The sequence below is a fragment of the Phodopus roborovskii genome, unplaced genomic scaffold, assembly GCF_943737965.1.
Source record: "Phodopus roborovskii unplaced genomic scaffold, PHOROB, whole genome shotgun sequence".
In the NCBI taxonomy this organism is placed as follows: Eukaryota; Metazoa; Chordata; class Mammalia; order Rodentia; family Cricetidae; genus Phodopus; species Phodopus roborovskii.
Window position 1 is genome coordinate 34,442,784 of NW_026126409.1, and position 14,585 is coordinate 34,457,368.

A 14,585-nucleotide genomic window follows, 5' to 3' on the forward strand; every position below is an offset into this window, starting at 1 on the left:
CTGACTCTGGAGAGGTTGGCTCCTGGGTGTCCTGGTTCCTAAGCCCCCAAACGGACCCAGAGTCTCAGAGCATGACGTCGACCCTGTTTGCCCTCCGGGGAAGGCTGGCCCCAAGTGAGTCACCCTATCCATCCTGCCCTAGGGGGGGTCACTGCCAGAGGGGCAGGTGTCAGGGCCAGGATGGGATGTTTCATCACGCAGTCACTCTAGGCTGTGAATTACCCGCCTGGGATTTCACGGGCACTGCTAAATCCTAATATTTGGACTTTCATTTCTCGGTCTCATTTCTGGGGTTGGAGGGGTTTGGGGCCTTCCTCTATGTATTTGTTGAGTTAACTCAACTCATGAGTTTAGCTCATGAGACTTCAGGTTAGCCAAGCTGACCTAACCCTAGGACAGGTATCTTAATAGTCTATTTGTGAAAAGCAGATTGACAGAAGTACAATATTTGCTTGGCTTTTGTACCATCCTTGGTCAAAACTCGCTGTAATAGGGTGAATTACCTAGAATCCAACAAGAAAACTTACTTTCTGGATTTACATCTTCTGCTTCAACCACAGACTTCTCAAGAAGTTTGGGGGGGTGGGGGACGTAATGCTGCACTAAAACTCACTCAGAAACAGTACATTTTTATTTAATCCCCACCATATCCCAGTGCTGGGGATCTGTGTATTTCTCCGTGTGTGTGTGTGTGTGTGTGTGTGTGTGTGTGTGTGTGTGTGTGTGTGTGTGTGTGTAATTGTAGTTTTTATCAGTTGTATTGCTTAGAAAATGCAAACAGCCCTTGTTGAAGTTTGGGAAATTAGAAATTGATGTGGTTTTCACCACCTAAATTTGGAGGCAGATGATAAACAAGTTGTATTCTTTGAAGAAGTTTAGGCATTGAAACAGCACAGGATTGGCACATACTTGGGCTCCTGCTTAGGTAAAGCAAGATTGGAAAATACTCACTTTTTGAAGGGGGACCCTGAGGGCAGCTGTAGGCCCCAAACTCAGGAGCCTGAGGCAGATAGCTATTTTCAGTCACTGCCTGCGTCATTTCCAACAGTCCAAACCACAAAGTAAGACTTCACTTCCAAAACAAAGCAAAACAGGGACTACTGCGACACACAGTTTTATTCTGATACTGAATATGAGGAAGCAAAAAAAAAAAAAAAAAAAAAAGGAAAAACAAGACATAAAGGTTTCTCCTTATGAAAGTTACTAGATAAGAAATAGACAGTAAACACCAGGCGGGTGAGCATAGTCCAAAGCAAACAGGAGGCTGTAAATACCACAGAGCAGAACTGAGCCACTGGTATGGAGAATGTAGAGACTGGGCAGGCGGTTAGAATTCTTAGCAGCAGGACAGGATAGACATTATTGAAAAGGCTGACTTTGAACAGTAAGTGGTGGAAATCAGCCTCGTGGATTCCAAGGAAAGGATCCTGGAGGCCGGGGATGGTTTCGATGCAAAGGCTGAATCATGAGACTGAGACTGAACATAAAGGCTTTTATCGCAGAAATGATGGATGTGCTTAACCTGATGTGAAGATTACGTGTTGTATATTACATATCAGAGCATTATGCTGTACTGCATCTTCATGCAGTTTCATGTTTTATGTATAAGTTAAAAATGCATCTTTAGGGCTGGAGAGATGGCTCAGCCATATATATATATGTAATATATTAATATATATATATATATATATATGCATCTTTAATAAGTGAAATGCTACAACTTGTTTTTTTTAAAAATTGTAGTGCTAAGTTATACTACTGCAGGACTTTCAAGCTCATTTCTTCATGCTAACCAAAACTGAGAAACTAATGTATATCCATATCAAAATAAAAGCATTTCATAGAACAAAAAAATAAATAAATAAAAATAAAACCAAAACCAAAAATCAAAACAAAACAAAGAAACAAAACAAGGACATGAAGCAGTAACTAAAGAAATCAGGAGGCATTGATTGTTGATTAATTTTTACCATTGAGCTATCACCCCACCCCTTTTTGTTAGTTAAAATTTTAACTAACACATTCAGCTATACCAGAAAATTCAGTCCAGCATACTCAGCATACCAGAAAAGCCAGTGTGACTTGAGCAGATGAATGTGGGAGAAATAAATGAAGTCAGAAGTAAATAAAGGAAAGCAAATTAAAGACAAGAGCCATTGTAGAGCCCTGGGACTTCACTCTGGGAATTTTAATAATGACTGGGACTTCACTCTGGGAATTTTAATAACGCTAAATACACATATTCAGTGTTGAATCTGCTGAACTACCACAAAGCTCAAAATATGTCTATTAGAAGTAGAGAATCCCGTTTTTAAGCAGCTATTACCAAACCAAATGGCTACTTAATTAATTTGCCTTAATTACTATTGAGAGCAATTTAGCATGTCACCAGATATTTTCCTTATGAAATAGTACTTGGTAGTTAGGTGATCTAACAAACTGAGATGCTGTATAAAGAAAGTTCACATAACTTGGCATGAGAACCATGTGCACAATCTCCATATAAAAACATTCAAAACCTGCCATATACTGTTGGCTTTTCTTTTCAGATAAATTAAAATGTAATTCTACTTCTTTGAAAGTATAGCATATTATGTATGTCTCCCACCACCACCACCACCATACACACACACACACACACACCTTTTATTGAGTGTGCACTACCATACACACACACACACACACACACACACACACACCTTTTATTGAGTGTGCAGTGCTGGGCACTCCACCTAGGATTTTGCAGATGGCAAATGAGGCTTATATTCCTGACTTCTTGCCCTAGCTTCTTATTTATTTTTTGAGTCAAGGCTTCACCAGGCTGGATTAAAACTCAGACTTTCAAGTTGCTAATATTACAGGTGTCTAATCTTTGTTTAAAATGTACTCAATTTCCAGTGCTAAAATTGTATAGAAAGTCAGAGCAAGATGTGACTTTAGAAAACCTTATAGGGATTTAATCATACTGACATGTTTATAGAGATGATTATAAATGTGAATAATGATTATGTGTGTAGAAAGGGCGATTATTCAAACTCTACAGAGAATATCAAGTCTGAGAGTTGAATAACCTGTTTAGTATGCAAAAGTCAGCGTATTTAAATTGTTATGGGAATAGCTGAAGTCCTTGGCAAGCCATAGACATCTGAATCTCCTACCTACCATGCCTAGGTTCCCCAAGTGGAGCTTTGGTTTAAAATAATTGTAACCTAATCTCCCCACCCTAAATGCAATATAACACTTACCCAGAAAGTATAACTTGATTTAATAAATAACAGTTTGTACTAGAAGGTAAGAAATATGGAGGTCATGTATATCTGTCAAGTCATTTGAAGATCTACATGACCCCACGTGGATGGCATTGCCCTACATGTGGAATTGGGGTGGGGGGGATGAGAGGGGAGGGTGGTCAGGGTGCATATGAGGGGGCAGAGAGGGTTAGAGGGAGGGAGAGGGAACTGGGATCAACATGTAAAATAAAAAATAAAAAAAGGAAATATGGAGGTAATACTTCAGTTTGAAAATAAGTGTTTTAACAGAATAATTTACCAAATTTAAATATCTATGTCCTTACAAGCAAAAAAAAAAAAAAAAAAAACCTTTGAGGGGCTGGTTATGTTTTTAGATACCTGTAATCCTAGAACTTCAGGATTGTAGCTTGTAGTAAGCCTGTGAGACCTCTGCCACAATCTCAAATTAATTAATTGTATATGTATATATATTTTTAAAAAAATTTTCAAGACAGGGCTTTTCTTTGTATCCTTGGCTGTCCTGGAATACTATAGACCAAGCTGGCCTCGAACTCATAGAGATCCATCTGCCTCTTGAGTGCTAGGGTTAGAGGTGGGTGCGATTACTGCCCAACAATTACATTTAATTTTAAAAGGCCTGGTATATTTAAAATGTCACATTTTTTTGTTTGTTTGTTTTTTCGAGACAGGGTTTCTCTGTGTAGCTTTGGAGCCTGTCCTGGCACTCACTCTGTAGCTCACAGAGATCCACCTGCCTCTGCCTCCTAAGTGCTGTGATTAAAGGCATGAGCCACCAACACCTGGCAAATGTCTCATGTTTTAAGAGAAGTTTTTGTCTGTCTTTCGGGAATGAATATAGGTGGTAAGAGGTGGAAAATAGAAAACCAGAGGTCATAGCAAATTTTTTTTCTTTCTTCTGGTTGCTTTACCATACCATGGTGTTACTTGGTTTTTTCTCTTTTGGTCTTAAAAAATGTGAAATATCACTTCAGCCTGCGATAAAGTGATACTTTTTTGTTATAAAACTAAAAATTTAGAGCTCACATTTAATATAATTGTCCCTCTATAAATGTCAAAATAAACTTATAATAATCTTTACATTTGTACTGTCTTTATTTCTTTGTGAAACATAGTGGCATTATTAAATCAATGGTAATTCAAATATGTTACATTTGAAGAGCCACTAAAAAAAATCCTGTCCTGTTTTACTTTTTCCTTAATGAGATATACTTCTGACCAGGATATTAGTCATGTATTTTTTTTTCATATGTGCCAGAGCCTTGTACATTCTAAACATGAACTTTGGGTATAATTAAGCTACAGCACTAGCCCTGAAGGTTCCTTTCAACTTACATCCTACAGTAGCTAAACTGTTCTAACATTAAAAGTCACCTACTTTACATAAATTAGCTATTTAATGTTTCTAGTTTGTAATAAATTTATTCTCTCAGATTGAGCACTTAACACTGGCACTAGGAAAAGAGTGAATAAAAAGATTATTGTCCTTTAGAGGCTTCAGCCTCCCAGCAGGAAAAAGTAAAAATGGAAGGCAAATATAAATATCTTGAAAAATTTGGTATAGAATCTACTCTCTGGCTTATCTTGTGGCTGTTTCACAGATCTCAATTCCCATCCTGTAGCAGCTCCAGGATTTGAATGAGACATAACCCCATCCCTCTGTGGGTGGGCCCTGACTGGCTTATGACATTTACAATTGCTCTGTTCCACTTGCTGAAATGCTTGGCTTAGGTCTTACCCAGATGCTTGTATCTAACAGATGTGAAGCCCAGAACTGGTGCTGTATAGTCAAAGCAGTTGCCTCCTCTTCTGAGGGAAAAGAAGAAGTTTGCAGTCTGGTGCTACTAGCTTTCATGGCTCAAACTTGCAGGGAGCCACCTAAGATCAAATAGATAGTGGACAGAGCAGTGGAAAGATTAAAAGAAACTGGGTCATTGGTGACATTGTTAGGATGTTAGGTCAGTCAACCCCAGACAGAGCCTGTCTGATAGCTGGACTCTACGTTTCCAGGAGCCACTACACTGTTTTGATGAAGCCTTATTACAAAGCTCGACTTGCTTTGCTTGTGAGGTGAATCCACAGAAAAATGTGTATCATCTTCTAAATAGCAAAAAGAGGATTACTGTGAACCCATGGTGCTTGCTTATTCCTCCGCTCCTTGAGCTTGCTGCTCTTCTACTAAATTCTATGCTTCTAATTTTGTATTCTTTTCTTCAGAAAGAACCACCCAAATCCAATGAGCTTCGGGCCTCACAAAACCAAGACCTACATCAGATATTTTGGGGACAAGAGCTTGACCTTTCTCTCCCCAAGTTCTTCCATTCATGCCACTCTAAGGGAGGAGTGACTTACCTAATAGGTAGATAGCTGTTAAGAGTCATAGTACATGCATGACTTGGTCTTTCCTTGGCTCTCTCATTCACATCTGCCTTCCACAGCAATGTGCTCACTGTGGACAGCCCTGGATGGCAAGACCCGAAGTAGAAATAATTGCTGCCTTTGACCATGTTTTCCCAAATAGGCAGATCTTGGAAGAGCCTTCAAAATACAGTTGTAGCATGACGGCTTGTATTCCAGAGAATGCACCTCCAAAGGAGAGCTTCTGAAGAAGTGTAGAGAAACTAGTCAAGGATGGGGAGGCTTTTATAAATTCTGCCACCAGGCTGCCAGTGGTGAAGGCACTGGCTCAGTTCCAGCTGCACCCTTCACCCATCATGCCCTTTTATCCTAGAAACTGGCAGTGTGCCCAGGATGCAATTTGTGTTTGTCAAGTAACTGGATGTTGTGGAATGTTATTTTAAGATGTGTTGGGGCTGGAGATATGGCTCAGAGATTAAGAGCACTGGCTGCTTTTCCAGAGGTCCTGAGTTCAATTCCCAGCAATCCCATGATGACTCACAACCAACTACAATGAGATCCAGTGTCCTGGCCTGCAGGCATACATGCAGGAGGAACACTTACATAATAAATAAGTAAGCCTTTAAAAAGGTGTGTTACATTTGTTTATGCTGTGAAACATTTGTTTGAATGTTGCAAAGATGTGTTACATTCTTTTATGTTGCATTTGTTTAACTATATGAGGCTTTGTTATTTTGCCTGCCTAAAACACCTGATTGCTCTAATAAAGAGCTGAACAGCCAATAGCAAGGCAGGAGAAAAGGTAGGTGGGGGTGACAGGCAGAGAGACTAAACTGAAGGAGAAAAAGAGTGATCGGGAAGTAAGAGAGATCAAGGAGCAAGAAAAGAAGGGCCTAGCCAAACAGCCTCACAGCCAGCCTCTGACTACAGAGTGAAAGTAAATTTGCAGAAGTTAGAAAAGGCAAAGTCCCACAGGCATGAAAAAAGTAGGTGGAGTAACTTGTTAGGAAAAGCTGGTAAGAAACAAGCCAAGTTAAGGCCAGGCATTTATAAGTAAGAATTAATTCCCACGTATGATTATTTGGGAGCTGGGTGACAGGCCCCCAAAAGAGACAAAGAACAAAAACACCACCACCAACTGGATGTACAGATTCACTCCAGAGGAAAAGATGAAATCTCATTTTGGTGTGAGGTCTAAGCTAATGCCAGCCACAAAGCTTCTCTTTAATCCTATGTAACATCTGTATGTGTTTCTTAGAAAAGTGAGAAGTATGATGGTCACATTGACAAGTGAAACTAATTACAACAATTGTGTCACTAATATATGTATAAAAAGGTATAATTGACTATATGTACAAGCATAAAAATAGGTCCTCTCAAAGATATACACACTAGTAATACACTAATGCCAAACCTCAACTTTACAACTAAAAAGAAAGTAATCCGTATTTAACTCCCACTCAAGTAGTTTATCCATGTCTGGTTTGTGGTTTTGATCAGATTGAACATAGGAAATGACATTTGGAGGTAGGGCCTTTAAGAGGTGATTTCATTTGGGCTGTCCCTCATGGGTAGGATTGAAGCCTGTATAAAAGAGGCTCTTTATGTCACTTTTGTCCTCTCCTTCCCTTTGCCTTTAGCTGTGTGTGTGTGTGTGTGTGTGTTGAGATAGGGTTTTAGAATGAAGCTATGGCTGGCCTAGAACTTGCTATATAGACCAGGCTTGCCTTAGATTTGTACAGTTTACCCAGTTCTGCCTTTCTAGTGCTGGAATTACAGATCTATGCCACAATGCTGGCCTTTGTATCCCAAGTACTGAGATTCTCCCAGTGTGCACTGCTTTACCTGGTCAGAATAACCTTTTAAAAATGAAAATATGACATTACTTCCTGTCTTTCAACAGTTTCCTAATGACATTGCAGTCAAATCCAGAATCTTAAATGTATCTAGGAAGACCCACATCAGAAGCTTCATTACCTCTGCTTTTTACTACACCTGACTTATTGTCTCAGTCAGAAAGCAACTCATCTAAAAACACAGCTCCAGCCTATTTCAGGGTTCAGAATACTCACAGGGTTCCTCTTATGCATGGCATGTTTTCCTGTGCCAGTCATTATTCCCGCAATGAGTTCATCTTAATGCATGTACTCATGGAAGGCCCCCTGACCTACATCTCTCTACCAAGTTTGTTCCTCCTGTCAATCCTCAAATATCCTGTATTTTTCCTTACTGGTGGTTTGCACACTTTAATTATTGAATAATAACTTCATTATTTGTCTGATGGTTGCATCATATCTGCAATATCAAGCACAATGCCTGGCATAGTGAAGATGCATAGTAGCTACATGATTGACTGACTGACTACCTACCGAGCTGAAGATTCATGGGCAAATGTAGTTCAACGCTAACCTGGATTCCATACACTTGTTTTTTTTTCTCTCTTCAACCACACTTGCTTCGGTTTTTACTTTCTGTGTCTTATTTTCTCCATGTAGGTAGACATGATAAAGACACTGTTCAAGCCATATTTGGAAACTCTTCAATTTGGGAGAGACCTTCGGAGAACCATAGATTATGTGTAATACCTTAGGCATCTCAGAATATTGCTGGTAAGTTTTTCCCCTGTTCTCTAGGCTCTAACATAAAATTTTAGGGGGTTGTTTTTGGATCACTAAGAGATACACAAACATGACTAAACCAACCATAAATATGTATGTTATTTGATCAGAATTATATCAGAAGAGACAAAAGCCATCCTTAGACACCAATGGTATCTATCTTAAACACAAAAACCTCAAGAAAGCAAATAAACAAATTGTGAAACACTCTCATAGTTAGCTAAAGAGACTCCTTCCATTTGTGCTCTGCTAATACTATGTCAGTTTGGCTTTTAATTATCATCAGTCTGTTGACTGAAATGCTATTTCATGATAGTTTCTTTAAACTTATTGCATGTGCAGCATTCTGCCTCCATGTATGCCTGCACACCAGACGATGGCACCAGATCTCATTATAGATCCCTGTGAGCCATCATGTAGGTTCTGGAACTTGAACTCAGGTCCTTTGGAACAGTAGTCAGTGCTCTTAACCACTGAGCTATCTCTCCAGCCCTTATTTCATGGTAGTTTTATCTTGCAATTCTATGATTACAAATGTGGTGGCCATTAGAACCCGCTTTCATGAGTCAGTTGTTTGCAGTGGCTTCATAGGGGGCACCTTGAGTACTCTGTGATATTTATCCTGCATAAGTGAGCAAACACTCCAAAGTAGTGCTTTCATGCTGGGAGAGACAGTGGTTAAACATTAGCACTCCACCACTGTTGATAAGTCTGAATATTTCCCATGTACTTATAGGGTTTTATATTTTCTTTAAAATACTAGGATTTGTCTTTTGTCTGTTTAGTAAAAAATGAGCTTTTTGAAAACTTCATGTATTATTTTCTGTCTGTCATAAAAAGCTATTCCCTACCCACGGATGTACTATGCTTTGCATATGATTTAAGTATGCCCCCACCAAATACTCATGGGAACTTTATATTATGATAATATCCAGAGTTGATAGGACATTTAAAGGATGGGTATCAGGTAGGGGGTCACTAGGTCATTAGGAATCTTCCCTCAGAAGGGATTAATATAGCTGTCATGGTACTCCAGTCTCTTTGGGTTCTGGAATAACCATATATTCTTTCTTCTTTTCACACGCTCTTAACCCTGTGATGCCATTCATGTTTCCATCATCAGGGCCAAGCACCACGTTTTCAAATCTTCCAGAACTAAAAGGTAAATAAATTCCTTTTAAATTACCCAGTAGGAGATATCGCATTATAATTACAGAAAAGTGACTAGTAGCAATATATCAAAATATATTCCCCCCAGAGAACACCTTGTATTTTTTTGCTCTAATTTACCTCATCTTTAAGATCTTGAAATATTTTGTACATTCTCAGAAGAATCTATAGATAATTAACATATACAAGTTGGTGAATTCAGAGATAAGTGAAACCACATAAAATAATCACTATTCCCTATATAATAAACTGATTTCTCACTCCCAAGTTGCTTTCTGAAGTTGTATTTATTTTTTTGTGTTAAATAATTGAAGTTTACCTTCTTAGCAAAATTATAAGATATAATACTTATTGTTAACTGTATGTAGAGTAGACAAGTTTTATTGACTGTATACAATTGGAACTTTACACCTTTGACAAATTCTTCCCCCAACCTTTGATGACTACCTTTTCTTCCAACCTCTGGCAGCTACCATTCTCCTCTACTCTGCTTCTATGACCTTGATTGTTTCTATTCATCATATGAATAGCATCATGTATCATTTGTCCTTTGGTATGTGGCTTATTTAAACTGGTATAAAATCCTCCAGGTTCCACCATCCTACAGATAGGCAAGACTTCATTATTAGTAGTACTGTGTTATCATTATATTATTTTGAGATATAGCTTCATTGTGTTTTTGTATATGGCAGAGATACAGGGACATGTTTTGCATATAGATATCAGTTTTCATAGCACTATCTATAAAGAAACTATTTCCTACAATTGTATAGTCAACGATTGGTTGGCTGTATATGGGCTTATTTCTGGACATTCTATCTGTATCATTTTTTTAAAATTAGAGGCTGGAGAGATAGTTCAGCATTTAAGAGCAGTGGCTGTTCTTCCAAAGGACTGGGGTTCAATTCCTAGTAACCACATGGCAGCTCACAATTGTCTATAACTCCAATTCCAATGGATAAGCTATCCTCTTTTGACATCCATTGGTAAAAGGCATGAACTGGTGCATAGAAATCCATGCAGGTGAAAGACACATGCTTCCGTATCCCCATTCCTCCATTTGGCATGGAAATGTGTATTCTGTGCCATTGTATGTTGGGAGTCTGTAAATTGCTATTTGATTTTATAGACTCTCATAGTGAAGTGATTACCCAAGTCTCATTTGAGACTATTCTTGGACCTTGGAAACTTTTAGAGTTAGAATAAATGAATTTTGCATTATTCCATAAATTTGATACTTTAGGGAACATAGTGGACTGTACATATATATTGATAGGAGATAGGCTTTCTCTGTCCAGGAACTCACTGTGTATGTAGACCAGGCTAGTCTCAAACTCAGAGATCCACCTGCGTCTGCCTCCCGAATGCTGGGATGAAAGGCATGCACCACCGCCCAGGTTTAGACTGATTTCTTATAGAACCCAGAACCATCAGCCCAGGTCTGGCACCACCCACACCGGGCTGGGCACTCCCTCATAAATTGATAATTAAGAAAATGCGTTACAGCTGAATCTTAGAGTCATTTTCTCAATTGAGTTTCCCACCTTTCCAGTGAATCTAGCTTGCATTAAATTGACATTAAACTAGCCAGCTCAATGTCATACATAGTATAAAATCTGTTGTATAGCTGAGAATCGAAGATCTGGCTGTGAAAACTTCATCTCTAGAGTTTGATTTGACATGACAATCCCAGAAAAGAAAATGCCATTGCATTTAGTATTAGTTTGTGACACTAAGCAATGAAATAGAAGGTCCACAAGTATGATTCCTCTCAGCTCTTGAGTACAGTTACAGCAGGGTGAGGATAGAACTACAGGAGAAAGAATAGATATGTTCTTAGACCTCTAATTCCAGCTACCTGGAAAACAGGCAGGAGGTACCCAGGAGTTCAAAGCTAGCCTGGAGAATCAATGGAAAATGACAAATATCCAAAAGAAATGCTTTGATTTTCCCACATAATGCCCCTTTTGATTTTTTTTCCAGTGTGAGTTCAACTTTCATTCATGTAGGAATAATGTAGGATGCCAATGCTAGTTTGAAATGCTCTACTGTACCTGTCTATCAGGGACCCATCACTAAAGCATCTCTGCAATGATCTTCAATAGCACCTCACACCAACCTGAACTCTAATTCTTTGCCTACTCACTGGCTCACATCTTCAGTTTTAGTGACTTTAGTTTCCACATTACTGTGATTTTAATATTAGATGCTGCAAGCCAGGCATGGTGGCACACATCTGCAGTCTCAGTACTTGGGAAGTGGAAGCATGAAGATCAGTTCAAGACAAGCCTCAACACATAGTACATTTGAGTTCAGCCTAAGGTACTTGTCCAAAAAACCCCTCAAAGGTAAAAAATAAAAACAATCCTGGGAAGTTACTTTTTGTTGATTTTGTTTTGTTTAAGAGTATCATGTAACCCAGACTGTATTTCCCCATCCTCCTGGCTCCACCCCTCAAATCCTGGGATTATATGTATTTACCACTGTACCTAGCATGTTATTAGTTTTTAAAAATATGTGATTGTCATTAGTTGCAAAGATTTCAGAGCACTTCAAGTATTATTTTCAATAGGAATATTTTATACTATACATATATTTCCTCTTAGAAATGTCTATATACCTCAGTGATCTTTTATACAGTTAGACATGATTTAATCTGAATAATGTGGGCACTTTTTCTCAGGTCAGTGGTTTTTACTTTGAATAATCTTATTTTTGATAAGGCTACTAGACTGCCTCATCAGGGCAATACGTAGTCTGGAGTTTCTTTAATAGTTTAAGCAGGATTCCTCACAATTAACCTGAGGTGTGAGATGTAAAGAACACTTAGATGCCTTTATTCCACACCACCAAGTAGGGGTGAATCCTGGGCCGTGGGCATGATAGGTTAGTGTTCTATGACACTTGATTCAACCTCTGCCACTCTTCTAGACTGACTTTGATATTCTAGCAGCAATGGTGCAGATAACTGGGCAGATCTGTTATCTACATTTATTGCCCACCTTCACTGGTATATTTACTCCATAGTACAATACGTATTTTCTTCTTTCTTTTTTCTTTCTTTCTTTCTTCCTTTCTTTCTTTCTTTCTTTCTTTCTTTCTTTCTTTCTTTCTTTCTTTCTTTCTTTTTAATCTTCTCAGGACCTGTAATTAGGCCTATACATTTTAATAAGGGCAGGAAATTGGAGAATACAAGGCTGACAAAGACCCAAGAATACACTATGTACACACATGCAGACAAGGAGTGTTTGTTCCAGGAAACTCAATTGGCAGGCACTGTCTTGAGTACCAAGCAAGCATTTGATATCAAGGGTCTATCTTTTGATGGTAGTGTTTTTCGGAATGGTTTTCTTTTTTAAAATTAATTTTCACCATGGCATTTTCATACATATTATGCTTTGTTCTCACTCACCCCATTAGTCTCCTTTTTCTGCTTTCCTATTACAAGCGTTCCACTAATTTTCCACCTCCCTTTGTGTCTCTTCCTCCTATATCATGACACACACACATAACCCTAAATTAAATTCAGAGTTATAAAACAGGTAGTATTTGTGTGAGTCTGGCTAATTTAAAAACTTAATGATTTCTAGTTGGGTGCATTTTCTTGTTAATGTCGTGACTGCACTTTCCTGTATGGCTGTTTAAGATTCCACAGTGTGTTTGCACTACATTTATCTACTGATCTATAGATGAGGACATAGGCTGGTTCAGTTTCCTGGCTATGGTGAATAGTGAAGCAATGAGCATGGGTGGGAAGGTATCTCTGTGGCATGTTGCTTGGTTGTTGGTGTCTATACTCAAGTGGTATGGCTAAGTCATATGGTAGCTCTATTTCCAAGTTTTTGAGGAATATACACTGATATTTAAAACAGGTTTATTATTATTAGTATTGTTTTTTTTTTTTTTTGAGACAGTGTTGTCCTGGAACTTATTTTGTAAGCCAGGCTGCCATCGAACTCAAGAGATCCACCAACCTCTGTATTTGCTGGTATTAAAGGTGTGTGCCACCACACCTGGAATGGTGTTCTGTCTGCATGTCTGTCTGTACGCAGGTGTGTGCAGTGGACAGAGGCCAAGTGTCAGATCTTCTATAACTAGAGTTAGATTGTGGTTAGCCAACACGTGTCTGCTGGAAACCAAACCCAGGTCCTCTGCAAGGGCAACAAGTGCATTTAACCATTGATCCCTCTTCAGCCTGCCTCTCCCACCCGGTATGATTCTTTAAAGTAGTTGCATCAGTCTGCATTCCCGTGATCAGTGAATAAGGGCTCCTCTTTCCTCACATCTTCTGCAGCATGCTTTCTTAATGATAAGCTTTATTGGAGATGAAATCTCAAAAGCAGTTGTAATTTGCATTTCCCTATTAGCTCAGGATGTTGAGTGAGTTCCAACTACTTATTGGCCAGTTGCATGCCTTCTCCTGAGAACTGTCTATTTAGACCATTCCATTTATTGAATGTATCACTTGTGTAAGTTTTGAAGTTTATTATTCTAGGTATTAATCCTGTCTGATGTGTAATGAGCTGTTTTTCGTTCTTTCCCCTATTCAGTAGGCTTTCTTCTCCCCAGTGATTGTTCCTTGGCTGTTCAGAATTTTAGATTTTATGTAATTCCATTATCAATTCTTGGGATTATATCCTGTAGTCCTGGATCCTTTTCACTTATTTCCCCCCAGTGGTTACAGTTTCAGGTCTTACACTGTCATCTTCAATTCATTTTGACCTTTATACAAGATGAATGATGTGAACCTAACTTCTGTGTGTGGAAATCCAGTTTCCCCAGAATGGTTTATTAAAGAGGCAGTATTTTGTCCAATGTGTTTTTGACAACTTTGACAATGTAATGTACATAAGCTTATGGTCTGAATGCTCTACTCATCTCTTGGTGGCCTTTTGTCTGTACCTTGTTGTTCTTGTTACTATGGCTCCATAGTGTGAGACTGGGCTCTATGATATTGCTGAGGGTTGCATAATTTAGTCTTTTATGCTTTCATACAAGTTTGTAATTGTTTCCTAAGTTTGTAAAAAAACATTATGGTGTTTTTATGAGTATTGCACTGTATCTCTAGATTGCATTGGGTAACACAATTCTGTCAATCCTTCAGCATATCTTTCCATCTTTTAGTGTTCTCATCCCCCCCACCCCCAATGTGGTTTCTGTCACTTGCTTC

At 38.7% G+C, this 14,585-nt stretch overlaps 1 long non-coding RNA gene across 1 annotated transcript; it reads left to right on the forward strand.

Moving 5' to 3' along the window:
• Nucleotides 1–12: 12 nt before the first annotated feature.
• Nucleotides 13–11,781, forward strand: LOC127220455 (uncharacterized). Its single transcript, XR_007834370.1, has 4 exons — nucleotides 13–114; nucleotides 8,123–8,236; nucleotides 9,369–9,407; nucleotides 11,622–11,781. It is a non-coding gene; the product is annotated as an uncharacterized LOC127220455 (long non-coding RNA).
• Nucleotides 11,782–14,585: the final 2,804 nt, after the last annotated feature.